At 39.4% G+C, this 12,218-nt stretch overlaps 1 protein-coding gene across 1 annotated transcript in view; it reads left to right on the top strand.

The window, feature by feature from the left end:
- The window catches only part of KCNH7 (potassium voltage-gated channel subfamily H member 7), a 340,601-nt gene that overhangs the window by 235,337 nt on the left and 93,046 nt on the right, over nt 1-12,218 (top strand). The gene's annotated exons all lie outside the window — the stretch shown is intronic.

Below are 12,218 nucleotides of genomic sequence, written 5' to 3'. Positions count from 1 at the left end.
GAATGACAGAGAGAGACTGGCTGTTTCTTGGAGAAATCCTTCTGTTCTAATATGGTATTTCTTAATATAAAAGGAGTAAGAATGGGAGGGATGAGGTGATTTGTGAGTTTTGACTTTTTCTTTCTTTAGGGAAGTTTTAAACTCAGACTACTAGGGAAAGACTTGGAAATTGCAGCTGTGTATTTATATTGTATTCTTGGTAACAATGTCAGCCAACAATCATGGGTTGCATTCATCATATATCCTTTAGCTAATTTCTGAATTAACCCATTTTAACCTACTAAGCTATAGAAATCTAGTCAAGGTTAACCCTAATATTCAAGCTTAGCATGTTGTACACTATAGCCATGTCTATTACACACACACACACACACACACACACACACGCATGCATACATACAACACAGAGTCCTTTCCTGTGGTTCTTGAAATATTGCTGAAGTCTACCTACAGTGGTCATACCAATCCTTAGGGGGAAAAACTGATAGGAACATCTTGAGGAAACATCACCCCATCATAGAAGATGGTTATAAGAGAACTTGTGAATAGTTCTACACCTCAAATTTTGAAATGCATCAAATGTTAACCCTGTATCATTAATTACATACACAATCTTGATTCTATTAGCACAATGCAACGTCATCTTATTTTATCCTAGTGTTTTATTTGGTATCCTCTGGATGAAATTTGTGTGCTCTGGATGTAGTTTCTCTTTTTCCTAGCATTTCTTCATTTGCTCAGTAGAAAACTAATGTAACTACCATGCAGGAAACGTATCTGTGTTTACCTTTAGTATATAGCAAAATGTATGTGGATATTTTACATTGCAACCCCAGTCCTAATTATAGTAATGATTTAAGTGTGGCTAATTACGTGATCATTTCCAAAGTGTAATTACATAAAGTAAATGTGGAAAAACAGCTGGGTTGTTGGAACAAAGGGGGAGAAAAGAGTACAGTTTACTGTGATGGGACCAGCTGTCAAGATCAATGGGCTGATTCCTCAGTGCCTCACACCTGTGCTGTCATTAGGGAAAATCAAATATGAACAAGCCACAAAGGTGTGCAGAGAAAAGCTAATGTCAGGGATAAGGAAGAGGAAGTTTGGCCTAATTAGAACTTATTTTTTTTCTTCTTAAAAAAAGATGTGGACCTATTAAAAATTCTTTCTTCATAATGGCAAATATCATTAGGCATGTTGCCAAGTCCTATTTACTGGGTTGTTGGTGCAGCTGTAGCTTATCCATCCTCCAGCCAAAGTGATCCAACAAACCTGAGAAAGCAACTTGCTTGTTAGTGCTAGATTACCCTTCAACATCCACCTGGTGAAAACAGGGACATGCTGTGTTTGAGAACTTATGCACCTGAGAAAAATTCCTTCTGTGTCGAATCATACTTGGCCAATATTCTATTCTATTCTATTCTATTCTATTCTATTCTATTCTATTCTATTCTATTCTATTCTATTCTATTCTATTCTATTCTATTCTATTCTATTCTATTCTATTGTGGGACAGAAGGGGGACAGAATCCTCCTTGTGTGAGGATTAATCCTAATATTTGTACTAATTAAAGTACAAATTTTCATTAAATTACTTCATTTTTTAACCTGGCTATGTTCACCGACTTTCTGAAGAACAACTTTTCTGACACCGCTTAAGGTCAACAGCACTCCTCAACCCTCCAAATGTTCTCTGCACTTGTTGGGAACACAGTTGGATATTCTTCTTCCATTGGTTCATGTTTGCTCTTCCAAATATTAGCAAAACAAGCATCTAAAAGTAGTGTACAAATTGCAGCAGTCACATGCTCTTAAAGAACGTGAGAAAGTCCCATATTTTACCTCCTTGGAGATATATATATATATATATATATATATGAAAAACAAGCCAAAGAAAAGTGGGGAAAGAAGCCATCCTTCTCCTGTGGTTCTTTATTTCCCACCAGACCTGGGCTGAACAGGACCAATTATGTTTATATAACACCACCCTCTTCAAAACAGGAGTCCTCCTAATGTGGAAGATCTTTTGTGCATCTTTTACAGTGCGACCTTATACATGCCTGTTTTGAAGAAAATTCCCCTGAATTCAGTAAGGTTTACTCCCAAGAAGATGAATGTAAGATTGCACTTCTAAGAAGATACAGGCCTGTGAAAGAAGAAAAGAATAAATAATGCATATATTTTTTTTAATTCTTAGTAAAGATGTAGACAGAAGCAAAGCCCTCTTCAAGGTTGCTGTTTAAAGTTTCAAGTCTGAATCAGAGAAATTATTTAAGCAGCTACTTTAACCAGAGAACTGATTCGTGGTATATATTCATTAAACAAACAAAATTTCCTCAAAATTAGAGATTATCAAAAGGAATTTAATGCATGAACGCTAAATTAAGGGGGGGGGAAATCTGGTCTGTTGGGAAGATGAATTAGGAACGATTGTCATCTGTACTGAGTTATTTTTTTAAAAAAAAATACCTTTAAGAAGAAAAGCAAATCTGCATTGGCAAAAGAGTTATGGAAATCACTTCTATTTTTTTTATTTTATATCTATCTACTTTCAATCAATTTTAATGAAGTGAAAATGTGCAGTGGTTTTAAATAAATTCTAATTTTTCTTGATGATGAACCTGGCAAGTGGGAGTCAGCAAATAAGTAGGTGAAATATACATTTTTAAACTGGATAACTGAAGCTATCTTTCCTATCCAGTCCCAGAAAAAGGGAGGGAGGGAGGGAGGAAGGAAGGAAGGAAGGAAGGAAGGGAAGGAAGGAAGGAAGGAAGGAAGGAAGGAAGGAAGGAAGGAAGGAAGGAATAATATCTGAATGCTGTGAATGCAGTTAAAATGCATATAAAGTTTAAGTTTAAGTTTAAGTTTATTTGATTTCTATACCGCCCTTCTCCCGAGGGACTCAGGGCGGTTCACAGGGCATATATAAATAGCAGTACAAAAATTAAAAAGAAATTAAACCAATGCCCAATTAAAATACAACAACAATAAAATAATAAAAAACCAATTAAAAAACCCATATTCCCCCATCAGGCCAGACCAGCTAATTCAAATAAGTGGGTCTTCAGCCCGCAGCAGAAGGATCGAAGGTCTGATGCCATCCGGAGCTCAACCGGCAGTTGGTTCCATAATGCCGGAGCACCCACAGAGAAGGCCCTCCCCCTGGGGGCCACCAGTCGACATTCCCTGACCGGAGGCACCCTGAGGAGGCCCTCTCTGTGGGCACGCACAGGGCGGAGGGGAGTTGACGCCGGCAGCAGGTGGTCCTCGAGGTATCCCGGACCCATGCCATGTAAGGACTTAAAGATCATAACCAAGATCATAACCAATAAAGACATTGATTTACACTATATTTTAGTCTTTTTTGTTAAAAAAAAGTGTGCCTATAACTGCATAGGGAAAAATGTCAGTGTACAGGAAAGTGTGGTAACCGGGAAATTACAATAAATTTCACTAACCCTCTGAAGTAATTATACATAATGTTTACAATTGTCTTGGAATTGGTTATCCCATGAAGGCTTCTGGTACTAATTTCATGTTTGAACGTTTTCTTTAGTATTTCTGCCACTTGTTTTGAATAGTGGTTAGTGGATTTCCCTTAGAATTTATGAGATTGCAACTCAAATTTAATTTTTATTATGTATCACTCCTCACGCTGTCAGCTCTTTCGAGGCATAGAGGCAGGAGATGGGCTAACAGCATGAATTATTACAGACCGTATCCAGACTTCGCTGTGCTTAGGCTTCACTGAAGCAGTTACTCAAGGCAATATTCAGTTGTGTAAATTTCACTGGATCTGGATTCAGTCTTACTAACTGAATTATGACTCACGACTGAGTCACAATTAATAATTCTCAGCCTGGTATATGAGCAATCTCTCTGAAAAACATTGCCACGGTACTTCATCGTAGGAAGGTTGTGTCTCATGATGAAGAATTTGTGAGCACTGATTCAGACGTGCAGATCTTCCTCTGATGTTTTCATAGAACTGAAATTAGTGTGGAAGCATACGGCCCCCCCCTCCAAACTGTGAGACAATTTTAGCCAAACTTTATTCACATATATCTTGAACAAAACATTGATAGAAGTTTCAAATTTGGACATTTGAATGTATCAGAGAGCCAGTTTGGTGTAGTGGGGAGGGTTCTGGCCCAGAAGCCAGGGGACTGTCCATTCTGGTCCCGCCTGAGGTGGCTGGATGACTTTGGGCTGCCCACTCTCTCTCAGCCCGATCACCTTCACCAGGTTGCTGTTGTGGGCAGAATAGGAGGAGGAGAGAATATTAGATAGGTTTGCTTCCTTGAGTTACTTACAAAGTAATAAAGATGGGATAACCAAGATGATCAAAATGTCGGTTGTTAAGCGAATCCAGCTTCCCCATTGACTTTGCTTGTCAGAAGGTAGCAAAAGGAGATCACGTGACCCCAGGACACAGCAACAGTCATAAGTATGAATCAGTTGCCATGCATCTGAATTTTGATCACATGATCACAAAAGGATACTGGAAAGGTCATAACAGGGAAAAATGTTCACAGATCACATTTTTCAGTGCCGTTGTAACTTTGAACAGTCACTAAACAAACCCTTGTAAGTTGAGGACTACCTGTAATACGTTAAGGCAACAATCCTGCATTAAATGCAGCAAATTCGGGAACGATTACTTCTCATAGAATTTAACAGAGCTTGTGCGTGCTTATTTAAAAGATTCACTGTCAAGAGCTTACTAAAGGATAAATGTGCAAAATTGCAGCCTTCTCTGTATTTGCAAACACAGCCAGAGTAAAAAAACAAAAAAAAAACACCAAATCCCTAAACTGAACCACTTATTTAGAAGGAGTAAATTGTTATATGATATTTACACCCACATCTTTGTGCAAAAACATGACAATTTTCATTTCAGAGAACTGGGTTAAAAAGGAACATTAATATAAGTAGATAGGAAGACAGACAGTTGTTTAACTGAGAATCTAAGCTTTTCTATTCTGAACCGGTCTGGAGCAATAGATTTACAATGTAGCATAACCTCAGTTTTACCATTGGAAATAATACAAAGGAGATAATTATCCAATAAAATTGTGAAGGAAAAAGAAATCCGAAGAGCAAGGACATTTATGAGCAGTAAAGACGTTTTGCTTTTTGAGGTTTTATTAAAGTCTATAAATGGCTAATAAAGGCAATACTGTATGAAAAATTAAAATATGCCCACACAAAGTCTCTGCATTATTCAGTCTGCATAAAACGAATGTACAGGAAATAGGGCGCTGCCGTTGACAGATTCTGCCTCCTCCCTTATGCACTGTAGGGTCTCTCTGCGCAAACCTGGATCAAGGGCCTCTGCATAAACCTTTTTCTGAGGTGTGTGTGTGTGTGTGTGTGTGTGTGTGTGTGTGTGTGTGTATTCCTAGATTTTCACGGGTACAGGTATGTAGGTCTTGGCGTATTCGGGTCTTTTCCTGTGTAAGATTGAGAGTGTCTTGGCAACATTTCGACGAGGTCCCACTCATCATCTTCAGGCTGGTGTCTTCGGCTTCGAGCTTGTGCGAGCAAAGCGTGATTGGAGCTGCCGTCTCTCTATAAATATTGGTGGGGTTGTGTGTGGTGCTGGCTTTGTTGCTGTAAGCGGGTTTATAGAGAGACGGCAGCTCCAACCACGCTTTGCTCGCACAAGCACGAAGCTGAAGACACCAGCCTGAAGTTGTCACCAAGACACTCTCAATCTTACATGGAAAAAGACCTATATATATATATATATATATATATATATATATATATATATATATATATATACAGTATGTGTGTGTGTGTGTGTGTGTGTGTGTGTATTCTGAGATGATACCCACTATTACGATATAGCTCTCATTTCCCAAATAGGTGCTTTTGTTGAACATCTGTAAGGACATGAATAATACAGGCTGCTGCTGCTTTTTTTAAAAAAATATTAATCTATATGCTGTTAAATAGATGACTGCATCTTCTCAATGCATTTGGAGTCCTGTACAGGTAGTCCCCGACTTACAACAGTTCTCTTAGTGACCGTTGGAAGATACAACGGCCCTGAAAAAAGCGACTCATGACCATTTTCCACACTTACTACTGTTGCAGCATCCCCTCCCCCGTGGTCATGTGATTTACATTCGGATGCTTGACAACTGACTCACATTTATGACGGTTGCAGTGTCCCGGGGTCATGTGATCCCCTTTTGCGACTTTCCCGACAAGCAAAATCCGTAGGGGAAGCCAGATTCACTTAACAACCGTGTTATTAACTTAACGACGGCAGTGATTCGCTTAACAAATGTGACAAGAAAAGTTGTAGAATGGGGCAGAACTCACTTAGCGAATTTCTCACTTAGCGATATAAATTTTGGGCTCAGTTGCGGTCGTAAGTTGAGGACTACCGGTATAAAATTTGTTGTTCTGAGTCAAACCTGCTTTCTTGCCTCTTCGTGCAATTTTGTATCTAAAAAGGCATGTGCAAGTAGAAAAAAAAAATCAACAGACAGCTCCTTGTTTCTAAGTATACCAGAATTTCTTCTCCTTTGGCTCTAAAGAAAAGCAAGTGTTGGCTTTGGCATAGGTCTTCCATCGTGTAGCACCTGCTATTAGGCTTCGCGGGGGTGGGCTTCTGTCCTCCCCTGTAACTCAGTCTCACAGCAGCACAGCTTCAGAACCAGTGTGAGCCAGAGTTCCTCCATGTGGAGAATGGCTGTGTTAAATAACTCCTTCCAAGTCTAAAGAAAGCCCAGCTTATTTGGAAAAGAACCTAAATAATGGAGCCGTGTTGGTGATGAATGGCTGAATGAATTATTTGAATTGCTGTGTGCCCAGCCACATGTGCTGCCCAGCCTCTGGTTGCATGGTTTGAGACCTTACCTTTAGATGACTCAGGTTAAAGTGCTGGTGATTTATTTAACTGAATATCTCTTAAGGGATATTCCTTCAATGGGAAGGAAAAAGGTGGCAAACCCCAGCAACGTCCAGCTGCTTTCTGGGTGCCAAGGAGAAAGATTTAGAAGTGAAAACAAAATAATAGCTTTTCTTTTTTTCAAAATGAGAGCATGCTCTCTCGTGGTCTGCCTGCATTTAAATGATGCTGTGATTCTCAGTGTGGGCCATAGGATCCCCAGGGGACTGTGTTATATTTCTAAGGGGTTACCCAAACTTAACGGCCAGGGGTATGATCAGTCGGTGATTTTTATACATTTTGCAAACTGGTGTTTTCATTGAATTTTCATCTAAGCCGCCTTGAGTCTTTTTATTTGATAGCAGTGGAAGTTAAACTAGCTAACTAAATAAAAGTCTCCCTAGTCACGCATGTGATCTCTCAACGAAAAGACTATTCCAGAGATCGGGGACCATCTCTGTGCTCCAAGCAAAGCCTGTTGGGAGAGCACACTGCATGATGCTCATGTCTTGGCTTTACATCACTTCCCACTACTCAGTGCTCCAATTTGAAAGCTTAGTAGCCCTATGCAATTACGGAAAACCTTAAGTGTAGTTCCTCTAGAAAATAACAGCTTAATTGGGAAGCTGAGAACATTACCTGGTCAATAATGAGAGTCTTTTTCCCCCAAAAGCCTTGCCTTTCCTCACCAACCTCATCACCCAAAGAGTTGTACTAACTAATTAGCTCCACTACTGAGAATGTAATAAATTCTGGAGTATCAGTTTATGTCCTATTCTTTCTTGGCCCAGAGGAATTTCATGTTAAGAGTACAGTGCTATTGAGATGCTGTTTAGTCCCTTCCAAAAATGCTAATGTGAGAGTTCTTTGAACATTTTTTACATTGAGATAACAAGATCCACATTAAAGGTTTTTGAGATCCCTGAAATTATAATAGCGTAATTATCTCTAATAATACTGGGACTCAGTCCTAACTTTTAATAAACTTTTCAAATAACACTTTTAATACATTCTACAAACGTCCAGTAGAACAGGCATTCATAACTTCATTAGAATCAAGAGCAGGCCTCTTCTGGCTGCTGCTTGGGCATATAGTAACTGGTAAACTAGTAAAAAAGGAAAAATAAGCTAAACGAAAGCAATGATTATACTCTTCAAGACATCATCTTAGAATTGTTATACTCTGAACTTATGGAACATCCCCAGAGTCCCAAATGATAAAAGTAGGTATTTGTCAGCAACGAGCAGTCAAAAGTTGGGGGCAGAGTTAAACATGTCATCAGATTAGAGTCCTTGCATTGCCGTAAGAGATCCACGTCCAGCCCCCTGTGAATTACATTGACCCTTATCTAATGCCAGTTTAGTGCTGTTAGTGGACTAGATTCTTGTCTATAGATTTAAATGAACCATCTATGCTTCAACTTTACGAATGGTCCTGATTCTTTGCGCCTGACAGTTTTATTCATTGAGACCCATGTGCCTTTTTCCCCCAATCAGAATATGGATCTTCTTTGGTTCACTTAATGCATACAAATCAATTCATTCTGCTGTTTGATATATCACATCTTTGATTTGGAGTCAAGTAGAGAAATGAAATACATGAACTGCTTTGACTGAAAATATGTGATTAATATCTGCCATATTTTATGTTAGTAACGCTTATGGAAGCAGAATGAAGGATTATGGAAGTCACATCAAAATATTAATTGGATCTAGGTTAATTGTTCATGCTGTAATTCCATTGAAATCATTTTGAGGCATGACTAATTTAATACCCATATCTAATTTAACCCCAAGTGCCCCACTATATATTTCTGCCTATTGTTACAGGTGTGAAATGTACTTATATTTGGTAAGATTTAAGCTGTCTCATGGGAATCTAAATTAGTGGTATTCTAGTCATCCACTTTTGTTTTAATTCATTAGATTATCACTATTTTTAAGAGTTAACAAAAGAGATGCATTTGAATGTAGTGGTTCTTTTCAGCGTGCATATTTACATATCTGTATGTTTTGTTGGCAAATTCATAAGTGGAATCTATAAGAAATTCAATATCTTAAATATAGTCAGTGTTACTACCATGGATCTAGTGGTATTTTCAGTATAGCTGGAACTATTTTGTTTTGGAACTAGAACTTAATTTACAACAGATTTGCTTGTGATTTTGTGCGTGAATGCAGCCAAATAGGACTGGAGATGGTTACTACTACAATACTGTTTGGCACATTTTGCAGTTAACAACCCTCTCTAAATAAATTCAAATTGTTTTGTACTGAAAGAAGGCTGTACTCCAAGTGAAGTACAATAAAGATCAAAATTATTTTCTTTGCTGTTGTTCTAAAAGTTAATATAATCTTAAAGTTCTCCCCTCCCTTAACCACTGGGGGTGGTGGTGGTGGAGGTAACTGTTATCTTAATGTTCAGGAGGAACTGCCCACTATAGAAGAATGGACTTTAAAGGTTTCTGACCTGGCAGAAATGGCAAAGATCTCGGCTTATTTGAAAGATCATTCGCAAGAACGTTATATTATGGAGTGAAAAAAGTGGATTGAATATATCCAGAACAAATATGGGACTAAAAAGTTTCATTTAGCATTTGAATAAGTCTTCCTTTCTATTTTCTTTTTTTTTATATATATGAAATATTAGTATTGCTTGTAGTTATCTTATATGAGCTAGAGAGCGATAGATTTAAGAATTTATTGTTGGTAGCATATGGATGTTTATGATTGTTCTTTGTTTTTATACCCTGTATTTAGCTCTGGGAAGTCGGGGGAGGGGGGGAAGGGGGGTAGGGGTAGGGAGGGATAGGTAGGGGTGGGGGGGAGGGGGGATTGTTAAAGATAAAATGTATTTTAAAACTTTTCAATAAAAAAAAATGTTCAGTTGTGCACCTGAATTTGTTACTGAATTTTCACGTCAGGTTTTCCTGTAGGAGAATAGGGTGAGTACAGCTATTAATCATGTTCTTTTGACAGAAAAATAAAAAATAAAGGCTTGGCTGATGAGTCTTGATGATTTTAGTGGAGGCAAAGTAGAAAATAATTATGGCTTCTCTTGATTTTTGTAAGACAATCAGCTGATCTAAAGAAAACAGGCACTAATGAAAATGGCAAGCTCAGCACGAGGCAGCAGCAAGTAGCATCACCTGGACTTAAAAGCCAACCCGGGTTTGCTTGGTTACTGCTGGGATGGGGACTAAAAATGAATCAGGCTAGATTGAAAACTCACAAAAACATTTCAGAAGGAGGCATTTGAAGATCTTCTGTATTGTGGCCAAAAAAAATGAAAATCACCAGTAGTCGAGTTCAATTCAAAGGAGTCTTCACCTTTAACAAAAAAAAAAAAATGACAGCAGAAGGATCAACCTGCTTTTCAGCTTAAAGAATGTCTTTTTTAAGTAATTACGGTGGCACTTTTTCCTCTTCCCCCCCCCTCTCCAATTGTAGAAAACCCGTTGTGAAGCCGAAATCATTCAGTACCTTTCTGTAAGCCAGTTATGAACACAGTGGCTGAAAACTAGTAGATTTTGAAGAGGCTGAAATATTTAAAACAATAAAACAGGTTGAATATCATGCATAAAATGAGAAAAAAAAAGACCCATAAGAAACTCAAGGGGGAAAAAAAGAGAAAAGCCATGGAAAGGTCTTTCCATTTTGCATCATCACCCTACCTGCTGCAGTTTTTGGTCACCCAATATCAGCCTGCAACTATCACAAGCCTTCTTACTTCTGACCTAGAGAAAGATCTCGAGGCTGGATGCTATTGTCAGTGCAGTGTCAGCCCAACTGCACTTTATTCCACAACAAAACATGAACTTACTGCAGCAAAGTCTGTCCTTTACAAAGAATATGAGTGCTTTAAAGTTTTCAAAAGCCCTTTTTTCAAGTGCTTGACCTAGTCCTGCTGTCCAGCACGATCTCTCTCTGACATCAGAAGGGAGAGTGCTGTGTAAGTTGTCTTGAAGTTGCAGCAGACTGCGTAGGTAGGTACACAACTCACCTGATCGCTGGCCTATTATTGAAGAATAAACTTACATGGCCACACTCTCAGTGACTCTTAAGGTGTTTGGAAGTGGCAAGGTAGGTGAAAGCTGAGCAACCGGTGGAAGCAGGCCTCGCAGTCTCAGAACATACTGAGAGTGATCACTAGATGGCAGAAATACAGTGCAATCTAATTCTCTGATGCAGAGGTCCCCAAACTTTTGGGCACCAGGGACCAGTTCCTTGGAGAGAGGTTTTTCCGTGGACCGGAGAGTGCATGGTTTTGTGCGCTGCCTGCATCCCGCGGATGGGGCTTTGCTTGTTTGTGCAGACTAGTTGCTGGCATGCTATGGGCTGGTACTGGTCCATGGACTGGGGATGCTCTAATGGTCATCCAGGTTCTTGCAGCTCAGGGAGCTCATAATACTCATGCTATTATTGCCATGGGCTTCTTGTTCCTTCCAGTTTGTGTGTAGGAGCCCCAGGCACCAAAACAAGTCTGCTTCCCCTCACATTTTAAATTATGGCTAACATGGCAGGGTAATCTGAAAGGTTTGACCCTGAGGATTGCCTCTGGTATTAAAATGTCTTGTGCAGGTCTAGCTTATCTATTTATAAAATGCACCACATTTTGGCCTGGCTTACATATAGCGATAAGGATCGTGCCATTTGCATCATGGTATAAGGTGTCCCGAGTGCCGCGTAACAGACTGAGCGCCTGTTACTCGTCCCAGCTTCTGCCAACCTAGCAGTTCGAAAGCATGTAAAAAATGCAAGTAGAAAAATAGGGACCACTACAGTGGGAAGGTAACAGCGTTCCGTGAGCCTTTGGCGCCTAGTCATGCCGGCCACATGACCACGGAGATGTCCTCAGACAAGCACTGGCTCTTCGGCTTTGAAACAGAGATGAGCACCGGCCCCTAGAGTCGGAAACAACTAGCACACATGTGCGGGGGAACCTTTACCTTTACTTTATAAAGTGTAAAACTAGCTATTCATTATAGCATAGTATAGTTTATGAACTAAGCCATTCTGGTTGCTCAATGTGCCATAACAAAATATTATTATTGGTGCTATGGATAGACCAAGCCACTGAAGCAACTGTGAACAGGAAGTGGACTGTCCTGATTAGTCCTGTTCCCAATATCTCACACACTAGCTATCCAGTTATCCACAATCATGCACTCAAACATCTATCGTACAACCACCTCCGTTTGTACAGCAGGTGGGCAACAAGACTCACACAAGGAGAGACAAAGAAGCTATTGCTTAACACTTAAGAGAAAAAAGATGGCAAATGGAATATGTAATCAAGAGGAGCATGTTTGTT

This window comes from Vipera ursinii, assembly GCF_947247035.1.
Source record: "Vipera ursinii genome assembly, chromosome: 1".
NCBI lineage: Eukaryota > Metazoa > Chordata > Lepidosauria > Squamata > Viperidae > Vipera > Vipera ursinii.
Note: the sequence above shows the minus strand (reverse complement) of the source record. Positions and strands in the feature narration are given on the sequence as shown.